Here is a 22,090-nt window from a genome sequence, read left to right as displayed (position 1 = left end):
GTTGAGACAGCATGAAAAATGCTAATAAAAACAAAAAGGAGTGATTTGTAAATTATATTCACCCTTTGCTATATTGAAAGCACTACAACTACACATTATGATATTTACCTTGTGAATTTGATAGTTTTTTTAAAAATGTACAGTAATTTCAAATCAGATGATTGCAACAAGCTCCAAAAAAGTTGAGACAGGCAATTTAAGACTAATAACAATTTGACGAGTTGAAATATCAAGGCGATGTGAAACAGGAGATATTAAACAGGTGAGGCAATTGTGTCATAATACTGTTTAATGTATAAGGAGCCTCCAAAAACAGCCTAGTCCTTCAAGAGCAAAGATCATTCAAGACTTGTCAATTTGCCAATAGATGCTTCAGCAACTGATCCAGCACTTTGAGAACAATGTTCCCCAAAGACAAATTGGAAGGATTTTGGGCATTTCAATCTCTACAGTGCACAATATAATTAAAAGATTCAAGGAATCTGGTCAAATCTCGGTGCGTAAAGGGCAAGAAAAAAACACTTCTGAATGTGTGTGATCTCTGATTCCTCAGACGTCACTGTCTTAAAAAGCATCATTCATCTGTAATTGATATCATGAACATGGGCTTGGAATTACTTTAGTAAACCTTTGTTAGTCAACATCACTCGCTGCTGCATCCACAGATGCAAGTTAAGACTTTACTATGCAAAGGAGAAGCCATACATCAACACTGCCCAGAAGCGTTGCCGACTTCTCTGGTCTCTGTCTCATCTTAGATGGAAAGTAGGAACAGTGGAACTGTTTTTTGGTTCGATGAGTCCACATTTCGAAAAGTTTTTGAAAAACACAGCCGTTGTGTTCTCTGGGCCAAAGAGGAAAAGGACCATCCAAGCTGTTATCAGCGTTAGGTACAAAAGCCAGTGTCTGTATGGGCCAGGGATGTATCAGTGTCCGTGGCATGGGTAACTCGCACATCTGTGAGGGCATCATTAATGCAGACAGATATGTACACATTTTGGAGAAACATATACTGCCATCCAGCACTGTCTTTTCAAGGGACGTCCCAGCATTTTCCAGCAGTACAACTTCAAACCACATACTGCCCGAATTTCAAGTGCATGGCTGTGAAAGCAGAGAGTGCGGGTGCTAGATTGGCCTGCCTGCAGTCCTGACCATCTCCAATTGAGAATGTGTGGTGCATTATTAACCACACCATATGGCAACGAAGACCCTGCACAATTGTTCAGCTAAAGACCAACATAATGGATGAATGGGGGAAAATTCTACTTTTTGAACTTAACAAACTTGTGTCTTCAGTGCCCAAATGCTTAATAAGTGTTATTAGATGAAATGGTGATGTTTCACAGTGATAAACACTCGACTGTCCCAACTTTTTTGGAGCGTGTTGCAATCAACTGATTTGAAATTACTGTATATTTAAAAAAAATGAAATTCACAAGGTTAAAACATCATATAATATTTAGTTGTAGAGCTTTCAATAAAGCAAATGGTGATTATAATTTACAAATCACTCACATTTGTTTTTATTAGCATTTTTCATACTGTCCCAACTTTTTCAGAATTGGGGTTGTAGAAAGAGTCTAATTCACATTAGATTCAAACTTGAGGAAGATTAAAATGTGGATTCAAGTGCAAATAGTTGTGTCTTCATAGGACTGTATGCAAACGGGCATCGTTAAATGGTAGTAGCACTTTAGGTGTTCATCACTAGGTGTTGTATTGTTAGTCAATTGAGTACCTGAGTCAGTGTGATTTTGGTGGTTGGATCTGGGCTGACCTGCTTTTCAGAGACAGGAAATGTGGTAATGTGGAATGTTCAAGTAGTGCAGCCCCCACCGTCACCAGACTTTAGTGTTACTTTTTGCTCTCTTACTCTCTCTCTCTCTCCAAAGAGCTGGAGCTTTCATAAAAGAGGTGTTTATTTTCAGCTGTCTGTACTTTCTCCTCTGGAGTCATTTTACTTGTGCGCAGACAGGAGAGCCAGTGCAAATGAAAACCTGTGCTGCTGGACCTCTCGTTCAGTCCGTTTTGATTTTTAAAAGTTTTCTGGATTCATTATCATCTTGCCTTGGCACTATAAACAAAGGAAGATGCTTGGGGGTCGCTATGTAAAATACTTAAAAGTATTGGTCCTCAACCTAGGCTCAAGCTCCACTCTTCACCATGATGGTAATCCCCAAAACTACAACATAACAGAAATTCGTAACAAAATATTTAACACTTACAAGTCTCCCTCTTTATATTTATCTTGCACAACGACACATAAATAACACATAATTTTAACATTTACTCTCCCTGTCGAGTCCCATGCAAAGCATGCAAGGAACTACAAATCCTCTGCCCAGTTAACCAAACCAAAAAATATTCATGTTGTCCCAATGCAGATGGATTAAGTAAAGTTGACAATATAATTTTTTAGTTGAATCAACTCAAGTTTTTAGTAATATGTACATGGGAGCATTGAGTAAAACTGACAATAGTGAAAGTTCTTTTTCTTTTTTTTTGTGTGTGCATGGGCTCTTTTGACGTGAGCCAGTAAGATACCGCTTAGCAACCACCCAGAACAGCCTAGCAACCACCGAGAAAAACCATAGCAATCACCCAGAACACAGCAACTAGTTCTTGGTCAGAACCGGTTCCATTAAAAAATAAATAAATACCAGAACCGTATGATTTTTATGATTTTCGGTTTTGTTTAATCTTTCTGAACGTGCAATTTTCCACCAATGCGGATGCAAAACCGTACTAAAATACTCTGACAGTGTTTCCTACAGCGTTATTACACGGTAGCACTGTAATTCTATTGAATCTTCGGTGTGGAACATACAGCGTGACCAGTGTAGTCCGATTCCTGAACGAATGACTCTCATGAGCAGGTTCTTTTAAATCTATAGTGCTGAACATACAGCTCTACCAGTGTAGTCAGATTCCGAAATGAAATTACTCTTATGAATTCAAAACACTTGTTGGAGTGGTAAATTAATTAATCTTGCTTACGTACAAGGAATGACTTTTGTCATGTCCAACTCAAAATAAAGTACCTAAGAACAGGGGCGAATTATGCCTTTAATTATCTATTAAAGTTGAGATTTACGCAATCAATTTTCATTGATTTAATTCTCTTTTTATACCTGGTAAGTTTTTTACAGTCAGATTAATTAAAACAGCACAGATGTGGTAAAGAAACCACTCAACCGAAACATGTTCGCTGAACAGTCACTGTTCTTAAAGAGACAGTACCATTTTAATTTTTGTTGTACATAATACTTAGTGTAAATAGTACAAATTATGTATACAAATGCATATAATTAAAGGGCCAGTAATACATTATGAAATATTTTAACTTCATCAAACACTTTAAATATTGGTGAATTTAACAAATACAGTAGTCTCCTACAGTATGTGTGCAAAGGTTTGGTGAAATTCAGCAGAGTTCAGGCAGTTCTGGCTCATGCTGTTATATCTTTTCTGACTCATCTGAATGATGGGGTGCGTTCCATTCAGAAGTGATCATCTTTATACTCTACTTCCTTCAAAGACTTTACCCTAAATTGTGAGAGCTTTGAAGGGCTGAAAGGCAAGACGAGTGCATCACAATGTGAAGGTAGCTATTTTGGAAATTATTTTACAAGGTCTTCTACTTCCAGAAGAGCATGGAATCTTTCACCAGGTGGCGTTATAAGATTAAAGAGTGTCTCAAATTATGTAATTAGAAACAGGAAGGCAAAAGGGTCCTATAAGAGGGCCCTGTTGAGGGGCCTTTGTATAAGCTGCGGGGCACACATATTTAAGCATATACAAACATTTGTTTTCAAAATTAATGGACCGCAAGTGTAGCATGTCACACACGCAGGACATGTCAACTTCCTAAAAGTGTTTTTTGTCCACTACCTAAAAATTTAGTGTAATGGTGCTTTAGATTGAGAGTTCTTTGGAGAGTAGGTCACAGTCTGTGGAGGAGTTGAACCATCAAATTCCTTTGCTAAGAAAGTATGCTGGTCTATCACAGTAGAGTTTATGTTGGCAGTGACCAGCATTTGGCATTTGGTGTTTATGAACCAGTCTGTCAAGGTCCATTTGGCCCAGTGTATTTTAGTGCCTGTATGTTTAGTGTGGTGTTTCTTTATGTGTTGTACGTGTTCAACCAGTGTCTTTTTTAGTTGGTCTGGGTGGAGCTCAGTATACTCCGTTCTTCTTCTTCTAATGTGAAGTAAAACAAGGAAAGGGTTTGACTATAATTTGGCATGGCGTTTCCTTTAACTGTGCCTCTCATATTAGAAACACACAATTGCATACCAGAGCTCTCCGACTCTCTCCGTTTCTCTCTCTCTCTCTTTGTACTTCTCTCCTTTTCTGCTCTGTGACTTTCTGTTTCTCCCTCTCCTATCTTCTCTTTTTCATTTCGATGTTTGAAATATTTAGATCATTTATCTAACCCAGTGCAGGCAATTTTAACGGGCGGGGGGAGATTACGCACAGTTTCTAAAGCCACTCACTTCACTGTCACTAGCGATTCAGTGCTACTGTGTAAGAGGAGGATCCAACTCATCATGTCTCCATCAGTAATCTCTTTTAAATAGTTAACATTCACAGTTGAAGCATTATGTAAAAGACTTTACTGGGGTGCTTGTAATTGTGAATACATTATGGTTGTTCTTGGTATAATAATAAATAATTAAAAACATAATAAACATAATAAACATAATAAAAAACAATATTTGTTTTTCCTGAATGAAATACCAGTGCTTGCAAGGCAGCAAAAGAACAGTGTAAAATTTGGGTTTTAAAGGAACAGTTCACCAAAAAATTAGAATTCTCTCATCATTTATCACCATCATGCCGTCTTAAACTCGTATGGCTTTCTTTCTTCTGCCGAACACAAAGAAAGATATTTTGAATGATGTATGAGGTGTTTTTGTCCATACAGTGTAATTCAGTGGGGTCCAAAACTTTCAAGCTCCAAGAGTACATAAAGGCAGCATAAAAGTAATCCATATGACCCGAGTGGTTTAATCCATGTCTTCAGAAGTGATATGATCACTTTGAGTGAGAAACAGACCAAAATTTAAATCCTTAATCACTTGTAATGCAGTTCGCAAACCTCATAATTTCTATAATCTAGCGCATTCCCGAATGTAACAGGATATTAAACAAGAAAAAATGTAGAGCAGGATTTGATTTTATCCATCGGAAATGAATTGAATTATGAAAAGTGGGTGTTCCATGCCAGAATGGAGTCAGATGGTTGGAGGGGAGGGGTTGAAAAGTAAAAAAAAGGAGGAAAAAAGAAATGTTTCAAGTGGTTTCAGCTACGGCTGCAACTAACGATTATTTTGATAATCGACGAATCTAACGATGATTAGAACGATTATTCGACTATTCCGTCGATTATTGCTACGGTTGATCATTAGCTCTAAACCGGCTATTCAGCTTGTGCCCCGACTTAAAAGGTTGTATTAAACATGCATACTAACAATAAAGAGGACAAAATCATCTTTTAAAAATACCTCTAAATGACATTCACTGAATTAAAGGAAAAAAATACATTAAGTTTAATTAAATAAAGAAATTCACTGCAAAAAATTATATTATTAACAAACGTTTTTGTCTTGTTTTCCATTTAAAATGGTCTAAAAATCCTTAAAACAAGACATTTACTTGAGAAGTAACATATAAGATATTTAGACTTGCTTTTAGAGAATGTATCTTTAATATAGGTGTTTTTTTTCACTTGTTTGACAATGTGTGTTGTTTTAAAAGAGTTTTAGATATTTATATTGGAAAACAGGCCAGAACAACTACAAATCAAAAACTCATTATTTTTTTAACTCACAAAAAACACTTTCTCTTCTTAATAGAGCTGTGTATCGCTGATTGCTTCATGATAAGATACACACTCCCCCTTAGATCGGGTTTCTTCACATGACTCAGAAGAGGCGTTGACCGCACAGAGAAATGCCAGTTTCGGAGTTTGTACTCAATTACATGACCTGTTTCCTTATTATCTGAACTTTATTAAAGGATGCATTAAAGATATAATGCCGGGGTGTGTCCTTTAAAGATGCTCAGACATGCAAGTTTTGCTTGAGCTCCGACTCCGCTTTATTTAACAATGAGAGTGCTTCTGTATTTACTTATTTGGTATTTTTGTATAATTCCCTCATACTTTGTGATCTACATCACTTGAAGCTGTTTGGAAAGTTTGGAGTGCGTCTGTGAGCTGTGTTTTCTTCCTCCCCTCAATCAGGCGCAAGCTGCAGTGCTCCTCTTGCACACCATTATCAGAGTTTAATGTGATCTCATGTTACGTTAAATGAGATCAAACAGCTATTCGACAATGGAAACTTTTGTCGACAATTTTTTATTGTCGATAACGTCGACTAATCATTTCAGCCCTAGTTTCATCACTGCAAAAAAAAAAAGATTTTCTTACTGAGTATTTTTGTCTTATTTTCAGATAAAAATATCTAAACATCCTTAAAACAAGAAAAAATGCTAGCTCAGTAGCTCAACAGATAGACTGTTGGACTTTGGATTTGGACTGCGGTTCGAGCCCAGCCAAGCACGCAAGCTGGCACATGAGATAAAAGTGTCATAGAAGTGACACGAGATGATGTGGTTGCTTCAGAAAAAAAATTATTTTCTTTTTGGACACTATCGGTTAGGTTTAGGAGTTGGTTTAGGGTAAAGGTCTTTGTCCACCAATATTTTTGGTATGCAAAGGCATTTTGATACAAATACATATATACAGTGCACTGCAAGTCAAAGCAATAGTATTAATATCATTAATATTTGGCGAAGAAAAACACTTAAGATCCGTAAAGTTGTTTATTAAAAAAGGTGATACAAAGGAAAATATGCTACGATATACAGTATGTTATATTAGAGATATAAGAGAACTTCCGTAAGATTAAATGCAATGGCAAAAATTGCAGCAATATGGAATAAATTATGAAGACAGTCAGTCAAAAGATCAGAGAGTTTTTAAAGGGTATGTAAGGCAGTGATGCAGCAATATCATTTACATGTTAAGAGAACCCATATGATAAATATGTTTCAGTTTTTAAGACATTTGATGCACATGAACTACACTTCCTCACTGCTGGTTCTTCAGCGTTTAATATTGGTGGTCAAAACAGCTTTTGGTGCTTTAGTGCCACCTGTTGCACTGGTTTTAGTAACTGCAACGGCTCCTGACACGTGATCCAAGGCTCACATTTTATTGGTAAGGGCATTTCATTGCCTAGCAAAGAAATATTTTTTATACACTCATTGTAAAAAAGCTTCGCCTTGTCCGCATGCGATTCAGCGCGAATGTTCGCTCCAGGTGAGAATGGTTCATTAGGAATACATTTTTTCGATTCAAAATGTTGGTCATGGTGAGAAATTGTGGCAAAAATTCGCCTTTGGTGTGCAAAGGTCTGTCTTGTGTCTACATCTCATTTGATTTTAGATAACTATTGGTTAGGTTTAGGTTAAAGTTTTAAGTTAGGGAGGTACGTTTTACTTATTATAACCTCCATCTAAAATTCACCTTAAAGACTAATGATTAAGACACCATTTCACTTGCTTTTGGCGCCCCCCGCTGGACATTTCACTGGGAAACTGCAGCAAAAAGTGTAATAAGGCATGCAATTTCATTGCCACGGTGACTTACTGTTCATGAGATCAGGCTGAGATGTTAAGTCTTGTTTTCAGAGAAAATAAAACCAAAAAAGCTTTTTGCCAATGGGATAAGAAAAGTACAATTTTCCTTTTGAATCAAGTTATTTTTTTCTTGCACCATTGGCAAATATGTTCTTCTTGTTATAAGCATAAACCTTACAACATTTTGTAAACAAGACAAAATATAGTATTGTAAATGTATCTTGTTTTAAGAATGTTTAGATAATTTTACTGGAAAACAAGACAAAAAAGATTTATTTTGCAGTGAGTTGAAATACCTAGGGTTATGGTTTACCAGAATGTAGGGATGAGGAATATCGACACAGTGCTGCCTTAGAAGCACTAAGTCAAATAAATATGTCAAATGAGGAAGCAAGCTAGATGGATTTGTTTGAGGTTGGACAGAGGGTGATCAGTCCTGCTGTGTAGATCCACATCTCTGATCACAGATTCCTGTTCGTATATCCTTTTACATTAATTTGAGCAGCAGCACTGTTGATGTTCTGTAAATTATTGAATCGGCTCTTATGAATATTGCATACAAGCTTTTTCGCCTTTTCATGCTGCATAAATTATTTAGTTTTGGGGATGACAAAACATTACTTTTTTTCACCATGCAGAAGTTATGGAATGCTGTTGATATGCTGTTGATAACCATATTCTTAGAAGGATTGCTTTTCTGATTGTTAGGTAGTTTTTGAGCACACCACATTTTATGTAGATACCTCTTCAACAAGACCTCAACACTTTCATAGCAGTGAATGCATATGAGGGATTGTGTACATGAGCAATGCCTCAGATGCAAAGATATGTTTAACCCTTCATTGTTTTGTATTCAATTAAAAGGATAGTTCACCCAAAAATGAAAACTCTGTCATCATTTACTCATGTCCTTCCAAACCTGTATGACTTTCTTCCATGGAACTCAAAACGAGATGCTTAGCAGAATCTTGGCAGACTGATTGACCTCTGTAAGTAAACGGTTGCAGAACATTCTGCCTAACATCTCCAGTTATGAAAGTCAGGTTTGGATGGACATGAAGATGAGTAAATGATGACAGAATTTTTATTTTGGATGAACGATCTGGCTGTTTATAGTTTTCTCAAACCCTTAAATCGCGCCTGATTGAGGAGAGGAAGAATTACACAGCTCACAGTCCAGATGCACTCTAAACTTTCTAAACAGCTTCAGGTGATGTAGATCGCAAAGTATGAGGGAATTATACAAAAATACCAAATTAGTAAATACAGAAGCACTCTCATTGTGCAATAAAGCACCCTGGTGTTATATCTTTAATGCATCCTTTATTAAAGTTCAAATAATATGGAAGCAGATCATGTAAATTACTACAAATTCCAAAACTGGCATTTCTCTGTGCGGTCAGTGCCTTTTCTATGAGATGCGCGAAGTGTCCCGATCTAAGGGGGAGAGATGGAAACTGCACCCAGCTGATACACACTTTGTCGCGGGGATGCTCGTCACTCGAGCGCTTCCGCTTCAGCTAGATCAGCTAGATCATAACGTGATGGCTCGTGACTTATTGAATCCTAATATATGTCACTGTGCATTTGTAATTGTGAAGAAAATTGGCAATATGCAGCTTTATTTTTTATTTTTTTTCCTCCCAATTTGAAATGCCCAATTCCCAATATGCTTTTAAGTCCTCGTGGTCACGTAGTGATTTGCCTCAGTCCAGGTGGCAGAGGACGAATCCCAGTTGCCTCCGCGTCTGAGACCATCAACCCGCGCATCTTATCACATGGCTTGTTGAGCGCATTGCCACAGACATAGCGCGTGTGGAGGCTTCACGACATCCACCGCGGCAACCATGCTCAACTCACCACACGCCCCACCGAGAACGAACCACATTATAGCGACCACGAGGAGGTTACCCCATGTGACTCTACCTTTCCTAGCAACTGGGCCAATTTGGTTGCTTAGGAGACCTGGCTGGAGTCACTCAGCACGCCCTGGTATTCGAACTAGCGAGCTAGCGAACTCCAGGGGTGGTAGCCAGCGTATTTTACCACTGAGCTACCCAGGCCCCAATACACATCTTTATTAATAAGAGAGAGTTAAAGATGGATCAAAGTGAGCACAGATGTGAGAGAGGATAGTCTTCGCCTCATTATACACTGCATCAAAATAAGTTTTTGTTTTGGCTTGTTTTCCTATATAAATATCTAAAACTCCTTTAAAACAATGTATACTTTCTTTAGTAGCTATACTGTAGAAGACAAAATAGTTATCTGAGAATGTTGAATTATAAAAAATTTAAATATTTTAAAATATCTAAAAATCCTCACCTGAGAAGCAGCATATAAGATATTTACACTTGCTTTTAGAGAATAGATCTTGAATATAAGTATATGGTTAGTATTAACAGCGATTGTTAATACTGTGATCAGCCTTCTGGGTTGGGCTGTTGATCGAGGGATAGTTTTTTCTTTTCCTTTATTTATTATTTTGAACACGACACCCCCCTTTTTGAAAAATGTAATTCATTTCTTGAAAAAAAAATATATATATATTTCTAAATTCAATTTACATTTCAAACTAAACTAAAATATAATTAAAATAACAAAGTGGTAAAAAAAATTGTATACACCCAAATCCAAACATTTTACCCCCTCCAACTTCTTTTGCAGTGACTTAAAAATCAGGTGGAAAATACCACTACAAATTATATAATAAATACAATTGTAAATATTAACATAATAATGATAATTGAAAAGTAAATCATGACCTCTAGGTAGTTTAACACAAATCTCATACATTTTGTTTCATAAAACGATAACAAGTGATTCATTTGATGTTCCAGTATATTTTCAGAGTTGTGACATGAACTTTATTACCACCTGCTCGTAGAAACTGCAAATTCAGGAACTGATTGTAGACTTTGTGCTGAAAACAGAAGTGGTTTTGAAACATCTTAGCGCAATGACCTATTTCTTAGGAAAATAATAAATTGTGCTTTGCACCACTTCATTAAAATACACCCACATTTTGCGTGCATACACACACAGATAGCACACTCCCACCCACGCCCACTTGTGCTTTGCATTCTCATGAAAATTAGATAAGGCGTTGCGCACGGTCGTTGTATGTATACTGTGCATTGTATGCACATTTTCTATATGCCAGGAACACCCAGATAACATGCTAATACATTTGCCAAAATGTCTAGCATACAAGAGAGCACACTGTGCTGGATACTGTACTGTTTTTAAATCATTTTCTTTCCTTTTTTGATCAGAAAATTGGATTAAAAGTGCAAAAAGATAAGTGGAGGTTACTTGCTGACATAAACATGCATTTAATGATAGGAGGGATGGAATGCCTTATGCTCTTCTATTGTTCTTTCGGGTGTCACTACACCATGTTAGTTCATTCAACTATTTTACTGTGCTTGCTCAACTCATCAGTCTATAGGCAATACCTAAAATCAAGATACGTAGATCTCTTGTTGTGCCTCTTTGTGATCTTATGCTCAGCACACTAACATACCAAACTACTTTTACTATTTCAGCATTATATACATGTATATATATGTATATGGGGCGCAGGTATACACAAAATAACTGGATGACCTACTACATAATCCGAATGATCCGTTTTTGAATATATATATATATATATATTTTTTTTTTTACTCATGATCAGATTTACAAATATAAAAGGCGAAGTGTGTAATTTCTGCGCTATTAACATCACCAAACTGTATTGCAAAAATAATGACTTTTACCAAACACTCCACTGTCTATAGAGCAATGTTTGACAGTGCCATAGTGTTTACACTTCGAGGAAAATCAACTTAAGAGTTGCTGACTTATAGTTGCCTCTGCATATTAAGCTGAGATAGGAGAAAGTATTTAAACACTGAAAATAATTCATCACCTTTACGTTGTTTTTACACAAAATTGGATTAAAAATACAAAATAACCATTTTTATTTCAAAGATGTAACTGGACACCAATTAAATGGCAACATGATGAGGTTACCTGGCAACCATATAGCATACAACTTTTTGAAAGTTTTCACATACTGCCTAATATTTTTTAATTTTGTGAGTGTACAGTATATACTGTGCAATATATTATTGTTTTGTTCCAAACATAACCATTGTGATATTTTAACTGTTAAATACACTATTTACAGAGTCTCAAGTCAGATGAGGATACTGGAAGCAACAAGGAGTCCACACACCAGTATGTTGTGGCACAAGGTACATAATATTTCCAAATTTGGTGGAACAGTACCATTAATTTAGAAGGTTTGTGTAAAAATCAACATTTGGCTCGATTTCCATCTGATTTACATACTGTATACCCAAGGCCAGTTGAAGCTCTGGACTCAAGATGGCACAGAAAGTCCTCAGCGCTCCCTCGACCCTCGGCTGGAAGTCACAGACGGACAGGTGAGGGCATTATGGGAGGAGCTGGGGGTTGGAGCCGGAGGATCATTAAACCGTGAGGAGTTGTCACTCGTTTGTGACCACATCGGCCTCAAGGACTTACAATCAGAGGTACAGTCATGTAACATTCTGTACTGATAAATATTCACATTAACCAAGAAAGAAATCAAGGCTTGTTTGAATATCATACTAACATACTACTCTTGCTTTTTCTGCAGTATTTAGTATGTGTACAGTAGACAGTATGCCAATTATTTTCTGTATACATAGAACAGATATATACACGGATGGGATGACCTACTACATTCACTGAAATTAGTGGTTTGGAGCAAAGCACACATTTCCAGTGTAAAGATTAAAGTAATTATTGACACTATTTTTAACATTTATTTGAGATCATTTTTTGAACAGACTACCAAAAACTCTTCCTTTTTTTTTTTTTTTTTGCCCAAAATTGCACTGAAATTGCGAAATAACCATTTTTATTTCCAAGATGAATATTTATGGAATAATGTATACAGTTTCACCCACTATTTTTTTTATTTTTTAAAATAGTAGACAGTATACAGAGTATTACTCAACAAATAGTAAGCTAGTTTTCCATTCTGACCTGAGCCACTCTGTGCTGCTTGTTTGCTACTTACTAACTTATTTTTTTGCACATCATTGTGTCTGTGAGGAGTTAGATGTTCTGTTCAGGAAACTGGACAAAGATCAGGACGGGAGATTAAGTCTCAGTGAGTTACAGGGTGGTTTGTTCAGACAACACTTCCATGCTTCACCCCTCTCTACCTCCACCCCAGCCCGACCCAAACCTCAGCGGTCCATCTGTAAGGTCAGGATCAACTCTTATGGTCATGAAAAAAATCTGCTTTCCATTTCAATATCAACCAAAGTGAAAACAGCTTTGCTGACTATTCTGTATGTGCATATGAAGTTTATATACACTACCAGTCAAAAGTTTGTAAACACTTGACTGAATTTGTGTTTCTCATGATGATCTTAGGGAACTAAAGGATAGTTCACCCAAAAAATTGACATTTTTTCATCATTTACTCACCCTCATGCAATCCCTTGTATGATTTTTTTCTTCCGCAGAACACAAAAGAAGATTTTTATACGAATATTTCATCTCTGAAGGTCCATACAATGCAAGTGAATGGGTGCCAGAACTTTGAAGGTCGATAAAGCATATAAAAGCAGCATAAAAGTAATCCATAAGACTCCAGTGGTTTAATCCATGTCTTACAAAGCAATATAATAGGTGTGGGTGAGAAGCAGATCAATATTTAAGTCCTTTTTACTATAAATTCTCCTTTCTGCCCAGTAGGTGGCGATATGCACAAAGAATGCAAGTCACCAAAAACAAAAGAAAAATCATGTAAAACGTGAAAGTGGATATTTATAGTAAAAAAAAAAAACTTAAATATCGATGTGTTTTTTACCAACGTCTATCATATTGCTTCTGAAGATGGAGTCTGGAGTCATATGGATTACCTTTAAGTATATTACTTTATGTGCTTTTTGAAGTTTCAAAGTTCTGGCCACCATTCACTTGCATTGTATGGCCCTACAGAGCTGAAATATTCTTTTATTTTTGTTCAGCAGAAGAAAGAAAGTCTTAGCACATCTTGGATAACATGAAGGTGAGTAAATGATGAGAGAATTTTCATTTTGGGAGAACTATTCTGTTAAACACTTTTTCATCTGAAAGTGTATGCGTAAATGCTTGATACTAATTTTGTAGATTAATATAAATAGTACTCAAGTATTTAAGTAAAAAAGTAAAAATGTTAATTAAAAATATATATATTAATTTAGAAGGTGGACAGAGCATCCCAGGTTGCACCTCTTGAAGTCGGTTGAGAGAATGCCCAGAGTGTGCAGAGCTGTATTCCAGGCTTAATCCAATCTGTAAGGGTGACTACAAAATAAAATATAAGATTTTAGAATTATTATTTTACATTTCTGGTCACACAATTCACTTTTCTTTTTTTTTTTTTTCTATGTGCAAAATAGTTTTTATAGCAGTGAGACAAAAGAGGCGGCTAAATGATGGCTTGACTGTCAAATAGGATTAATTTCAGAACTCCAATGTCAGGCCAAGTTACTGAGGGCTGCAGAGACTGGAACCAATTAACTTAATTGGCAAGGTGGAGCCTCTTTTTTTGCTCTCCAGTTTTTAGCAAAGCACACTGTTCCTGTGCCATGGCCAAACCTGCTCTCAACACTGAGGAGATGTACTGCACCACAGGCCTCATACCTGCATGCAGTGTTTTTATATGGGAACGTAAAGATAGTTTGGAGTCATTTAGTGATGACATTTCTGAGGTAAATCACTAACAACAGGATTTTATCTAAAGTGCAGCCAGGCAAACAAAGTAAATAATTGAAGAAGAAGAAAAACGCATGCATATGTTCGCATTTAGAGTGTTAGTTTACGCAAAAATGGAAATGTTGTCATCATTTACTCACCCTTGTGTCGTTCCAAACCAATAGGACTTTCTGTATTTCTATATTCCGTGAAACAGAAGAAGAGAAATTATGAAGAATCTTGACGGCACTGCTCTTTCCTATACAGTGAAAGTGAATGGGGACTAATGTTGTCAATCTCTAAAATATTGCTTAACATTTATGAATTTTAATTTTTGGGTGAACTCTTCCTTAAAGGATTCTTTAAGGATGCTGTTTGTCAAATTTAGACTCTAAAGATCAGGCAAGATCTGTGTTCCTTTTAAAGAGGAAAAAAAATAAGTTTGAATGTTCAGTGGTTGATGATAAATACAGAGTTGCATGAAAGTTTTGCGGTGACTGGAACTAAAATGAGGCTAAGCCAGCTTAAGGGTTACGACACCAGAAGCATGTTTATTAGTGGTCAGTGCAATATTTTTCCTCTTGATTGAGGCTAAAGCTCTGGCATTTCAAGGACAGCATTGTTCAGTGTGTGGAGGGACTGTGTGATGAGAATTTTGACTGACTTTGCTGGATCATTTTGCATGTGTTTATTTTATGTCGTTCCCTCTGCTCTCTCAGGCCCTTGAGGAGCGTGTGGTACGTTCTACCTCCCCTTCGTTACTGTCAGCTACTGTGGGTCAGAGGCTGTTGACCCGGCTAGATGATGGATCGGGATGCACATTTCCAGAGAAAGTCATCGCCCTCTGGATGGAGGAGGGCATTCACAACAGCATGGATATTCTCCAAGTAATAGAGTGCTTTGAATTTACTACATAGAATCAGTGGTGTAACTTCGGTCCTTAGGGCCCCAGTGCAAGTCATTTTCAAGTTGTCGACTGGGGGAGAATTGATGTGAAGTTGTCAACCGAGGGGGGGTGGTGATGGGAGTTTGATGCATATCATGGCCCACTTTGGCATACAGCGTCCCCGTTTTGTGGCAGCGGTTTCCCAGTCCGCCTCTCTTTTCGGGCCTCCGTCTCTCCCCAGGCCCTAGTGTGGCTGCACACCCTGCACTGCCGGTAGTTACGCCATTGCATAGAATGATGTGGATCCCTAAACCAAAGTATTACAGTTTGGCTCATAGCTTGTCCTGCACCGTTTTCATAGCAATAAGACTTTTTTTTTTTTTTTTTTAACCCTAGCCGATGATAAATTGATACATGTTTGCATGAAAATTTGATCTCTGTTTTAGTATAAACCATGAACTGAATGTCATGAATTATTTTGCATTGTGAACCTATGTACAGACTCTGGACTTTTCTCTGGAGGAGCGATTGTGTCTGGCTGAACTCACTCTGGCCCTGGACAATGAGCTACTCGTCAGCGGAAATGGCATCCATCAGGCTGCTCTGATCTCCTACAAGAATGAGATAAACTACTTAAAGTGAGGGTTGTTCTTGTCAGACCTACTGTATCTTTACTGTCAAATGAGGGCGGTTGCACTGTAGTGGATTAATTGATGTCTGTGTTATATCTTTGTCTCCACCTGGAGGTGATGCCAAACAGTATTCTTTATGTGGCATAATTCTTGTAGTAGAAACAATTACAAGAGTCTTTGCTTGTCCAAACACCTTTTGTGAGGTAGAAGGAATATTTCACCCAATAATGAAAATTCTATCATTTACTCGCCCTCATTTTGTTCGTTCTTCTGTGGAACACCAAAGGTACATTTTAAGAATTTCCTGGGCACTCTTTTCCATATAATTAAAGAGAAAGGGGACTGGATCTGTGCAGCTCCAAAATGACAGAAAAGCACCATAAAAGTGGTCCATAAATGCAACTTAATACGTTATATTCCTCAACTGAAGCATTCAGATCAAATTTGGTTCTGTTAGACACACACGCAGAGACATGTGAGAATAGGACTGGGAATTGATACAGATTTCCTGTTTCCATTTGAAACTGTTTCCTGTTTCCAATTTCATTATCGATTCATATGGGTAAATTTCAGTTATAATGTCCCTTTAACTTATTAAAGAAATTCTCTCCCAGCTAATGCTGTTTATTATACAGTATGAAAATATTAATTTGACTAATTATACTTTAGTCATAATTTTGGTCACATTTTAGTCTTTTAAAAATGAACAAATCCATGTATTCCATCTATATTATATTGCGTATATTATATTTAGTTATGTTTGTTTAATTGCATAATTTGTACTATTTACAGGTATTTACACTGATTTGTTGAACACGTGCTGAATACCGGTACTGTCTCTTTTAGAAAACCGGCTGTTCTGTTAAGAGCGTCTGTAAATGAGTGCATGTTAATGAGAGACTCAAATGGCTTTACCTCATCCGTGCAATTGGTGATTAGAATTAAATGTTTATTTTTTGTTGTTTTTGATCAATAACTGACTGTAAAGAATTGAAAGGGAATTAAGACATTATTCAATGACACGCAGTTTGCGTGGAAATTTGGTTGCAAATGCGAGCGATTTCTCTCATTGAAGTAGAGGGTTGCGCATAGCGTAAAATATTGGTCTTGGGATTTAAGAATTGGTTTTGAGATCATTCAACTGAAGATCGTGACTGCAGTAGAAAATCTATATTTTTACACAACCCTGTGTGAGAACCAATGGTGTTTGGTGTCTACGCGCCATTTTGATCCAGTTTATTTCAGAGCTTCAGCAGAGAGCAAGATTATCAGTGAATAATGTCTTAAATTTGGGTCTGTTCCTCAAAGCTATTGTATGCCTTTAGAAGAATATAATGCACAAGTCATACAGACTACTGCTATGATACTTTTATGGTGCTATTTTTGTCATTTTGGATCTTTGGATAATTTTGGTCTCATTACACTTGAAAAATATGGAAAAGAACTGCTTTGGATCTTCTGAAATTCAGAAGAAAAAGACTGATGATAGGATTTAATTTTTGGATGAACAATCCCTTTAAAATGTTTTACTTGTGACAAAAGATACATCAGAACGAATTCCCTTCTTATAGTGTGGTGGTTTTGTGATCCAACATTTAGAGTCCTGGCAGACCAGGCCTGTCAGGAGAGGGACAAGGCCAAGGCTGACCTGGAACTGGCTGACCGCCGCAACCTGCAGCTGGTCAGAGAGGTGGATGATCGCCATGCCGCCATAGAGTCTCTCAATGAATCTAAAATCAAGTAAGGCTGTTGTGCTCTAGTCCATATGTGATCAACTCTGTGGAAGCTGTGTGTGCAGGTATTATACCTATTCTTGTCTCTTCCATTGATGCAGAGGTCTGGAGCAGGAGTTTCGGGATAAACTTGCAGCACTGAGGAGCGATTTGGAGTATGAGAGCGAGGTGCTTCTAGAGCAGGGAGAGAAGGAACGGGAGAGGCTGCAAGAGGAGCTGGAGCTGCTCAGGGCTCAGGATGCTAGCCTACAGGAGGAAGTCTGCACTGCTGCCAAGGTAACAACTGATATCACTGTTATTCAGGGTTGCCCAGTCATGAAAAATCTGGAAATATTAGTGGAATATTTTGATTTCCAGGCCTGGAAAAGTCACTGAAAATGCTATACTGAATATACATTTTTGTAATTATGCTCTAAAATATTCCATAGGTAATTGCTCTTAAAGGGTTAGTCCACCCGAAAATGAAAATTCTCATAATTTACTCACCCTCATGCCATCCCAGATGTATATGATTTTCTTTCTTCTGCAGAACACAAATTTAAGATTTTTAGAAGAATATCTCCGCTCTGTAGGTCCTTACAATGCAAGTGAATGGGTGCCAAAATTTTGAAGCTCCAAAATTCAAAAAGGGAAAAATAAAAGTACTCCAGATGACTCCAGTGGTAAAATCATTGTCTTCTGAAGTGATATGATAGGTGTGGATGAGAAACAGATCAATATTTAACCTTTCTTTTTTCTATAAATTCTCCTCCCTGCTCAGTCAATCTCCACGTCAGTTTCACATTCCCATTCTTCTGATTTTGGTGATTCACAGTCTTAATGCATATTGCCCCCTACTGGGCAGAGAGGAGAATTTATGATGACTTGAATATTGATCTTTCTCACCCACACCTATCATTGTGTCTGAACATGTGGATTTAACCACTGGAGTCTTAAAGATTACTTTTATGCTCCCTTTATGTGGATTTTGCAGCTTCAAAATTTTGGCACCCATTCACTTCCATTGTGAGGACCTACAGAGCTCAAATATTCTTTAAAAAATCTTAGTGTTCTGCAGAAGGAAAAAAAGTCACACATCTGGGATGCCAGAAGTGTGAGTAAATCATGAGAATTTTCTCTTTTGGGTGAATTATTCCTTTTTAAGGAGTAAATGAAATGACTGGAAAAGTCATGGAAATATCATGGAAATGTTTTGGTCAAAAAGTGTGGGAACGCTGATTATTATACATGGCAGAATTACTATGCATTCTAAATGTAACTTTATGTCCCACCAATGGTAAGGAACAGAAACAAGTAAGGTATAATGTACTGTTAGTCATTATCGCAAAATGAGCCTGATAGTGGATCCACCCTAAAGGGGTTTATTTTGCCATATTGACAGTCTACATTATCCAGCTTGTTACATGACATATTGAGTTAAAATTAAAATTATACTATAATGTGAGAGGAAGGAGACTACGGAGGAATACGAGAGAATGAAAGTGACAGTTACACTGCCAGTCAAATGCGACCAAGTAGGTCCAAACTTTTGTTTGTCATGATCTTAACCTTTTGATCTAAAAACTTATGCTTAAATGCTTGACATTAGAATGGAGACAAATGTAAAGAATGCTTGCATATGAATTTATTTTGAGTTAGGATATGACTGAAGGAATGTGTTGTGTAGTGAAGGAATGGATAGTGAAGGAAAAGCAGTCAACTGGGCCTGGGACAATGGTCTGTGGTGGTACTGCATGGGGTCCGCAAATTATTGTTTGATCCACCATTGGCATATGTAATAATCACTTGCTCGCATGCGAGTGACAGCGAGAGAGGAGTATGAATTTTATTCTATCTACATGTTGAAGTCCTTCGCAGCTGCATGCCAAATCTTAAATTGTGACTAAACAGCGCTAGTCAGCAGAAGCGCACAGCCCGGACAAACCCTTCACACGATCACTGCTCATCACGAGCCGCTTGATGCACGACACACATCAGGTTCAGCAGCGCTGCAGTGGAGGTTCGCATGAGTAAACGTGTCTGCTTTGCATTGGTTGCGCTGTGCGGTTGAGCAGATGACAGCTTATAGTTTCTTTAATTTTGTTTTGCTTTCAGAGCAATAGCTTACTTGCCTGGTGTAAAAAAACAAAATAAAGTTACCGCTGAGATTATCTAGCTGGCATACACGGTCCTTAACCTTCCACACACACAAGACAGTGACTTTGTAATCAACATAATTTAAGTCATACATAGTCATTGTTTTCCTCATTACACATTTTTACTCAATGAAATGAACAGTAATTTTGAAATTATGTATAAAATCGATCACCCACGTGTGATGAAGACTTCATTTTAGTAACCATATAAAAGTTGTTTTACACTGCATGGACGGGGTCTGTCTGTTTGTCTATTTATCTGTCTGCCTTTGTCTTTATTTTTGGAAGAGGTTTGCATGGGGATTAACAAGGGAAATTAGAAATGTCACTTCATGTGTAAAATGTTGCAGACCCCTGCTGTAAATCCCTGCTGAAAAGACCAGCTAAAACCAGCCTAAGCTGGTTGGCTGGTTTTAGTTGGTCACCCGGCCTAGCCAGGCTGGTCAGTTAGCAGGTTTCAGAGGGGGTTTGAACACTAGCTGGTCAGGCTGGGAGACCAGCTAAGACCAGCCTGACCAGCTAAAAAAAGTGTCAGAACCCCTTTAAAACCAGCCTGACCAGCTATGACCAGGCTGGGCGACCAGCTAAAACCAGCCAACCAGCTGGCCATTTAATAATGATTTCAATGGCTTTGCAATGTAAAAATGATGTACATACAATAATATGGTAGCCTACCATACAGGTTTTTATTGGTATAAAACGCAACACTCAATTTTATACAATATTGTAACGGGGGTTCAGGCTCTGTCTCTCTACCCACCAAGGGGCCCTTGACCTGAAAATGGTTGAAGACCCCTGTTATACACAAATATTTGACCGCAGAATGCTACAGAAGCTGAACCAGAGAGCAGCGTCAATATTCTATTATTCATCTAGATATACGTGCCACACAATTGTTTAATTTTCCATTGAATATTTCACTTGGAAAGTAATATTTTTATGGTATAAATAAGTCAAAGTCTTCCTAGAATTCAATTCACAACTGTTCCCTTGGCTACAGAACAGTTTCATGTATCACAAAAAAAGCTGAACAAATTCTGGATTCTAGGATTGGTTTTAGTTTGACAAAACGTACCAAATCCAATCAGGCTTCATTAGGGTTAATTGGTATCAAGACGCTCGTTACCAACTTTATCAATCAATTCAGAGTTTGATCCCGAGGTTATTAGTTCACGAGCGTGTTCACATGAATGAAGCGAACAGCCAGTCGAGACAGTGTGAGAGAGTGCGTCACATCTCCCGAGAGAGTCAGCGAGATTTACTTCTCCGCTGAAGAGGTTTATGAAAATTATAAATTATAAGAATTTTTAAACAGTTATAACAGCACAAGAGGATGTTAAAATAATTATCAGTCAAACCACATTTACACAACATGAATAATCACTATGAAATCATGAATAATTATAATACATTCACACGGAACAGAGCATCTCTAGTAAATTATAAAGAATTTAAAGGCATTTACACAGCAAGAAGAAACATTGCTGCTGCTAGAGCATGGAAAATATCTGAATGTGATGAAAATATTAAAACGGATAATATATCTTGGGGGGGCCTGGGTAGCTCAGTGAGTTGACGCTGACTACCACCCCTGGAGTGACGAGTTCGAATCCAGGGCGTGCTGAGTGACTCCAGACAGGTCTCCTAAGCAACCAAATTGGCCCGGTTGCTAGGGAGGGTAGAGTCACGTGGGGTAACCTCCTCGTGGTCGCGATTAAGGGTTCTCGCTCTCGATGTGGCGCGTGGTAAATTGTGGGTGTTTTGCGGAGAGTAGCATGCGGAATCTCTGCCGTGTCATGAACAGAAAGCCACGTGATAAGATGCGCAGATTGACTGTCTCAGAAGCAGAGGCAACTGAGACTTGTCCTCTGCCACCCGGATTGAGGTGAGTAACCAGACCTACTAAGTAGTGGGAATTGGGCATTCCAAATTGGGAGAAAAGGGGATAAAAAAAAAATAGATAATATATCAATGTGAAAGTAACTTTATAGCTCCACAACAAAAACATTCAGGCTTGTAATTTTAAGTTTCATATCTTGATTTGAAATTTAAAAAATTGAAATTAAAAGCTTTAGTATTAATAAATTAAAAAACATAATATCATTTAATACTATTAGACATTAATACACTATCCAATAATAAAAATGTGAGCAATTGGAAAATGAGTAGATGGTATGCACTAATTTGTTCTTTCTTGCAGCATAAGACACGAGACATATTTGGTGTGCTAGTGTGCTTTTATTGAACTTCAAGTGAAATACTGTATGTTCATGGTATCTCTGCCAGCAAATCCTAATAAGAAGGGGT

The 22,090-nt window shown here is 37.5% G+C and overlaps 1 pseudogene; it reads left to right on the top strand.

Moving 5' to 3' along the window:
• The window catches only part of LOC127413503 (ninein-like protein), a 41,725-nt pseudogene that overhangs the window by 5,349 nt on the left and 14,286 nt on the right, over nucleotides 1–22,090 (top strand).

Source organism: Myxocyprinus asiaticus, chromosome 23 (genome assembly GCF_019703515.2).
Source record: "Myxocyprinus asiaticus isolate MX2 ecotype Aquarium Trade chromosome 23, UBuf_Myxa_2, whole genome shotgun sequence".
Lineage (NCBI taxonomy): Eukaryota > Metazoa > Chordata > Actinopteri > Cypriniformes > Catostomidae > Myxocyprinus > Myxocyprinus asiaticus.
This window is presented reverse-complemented; position numbering and strand designations above follow the sequence as displayed.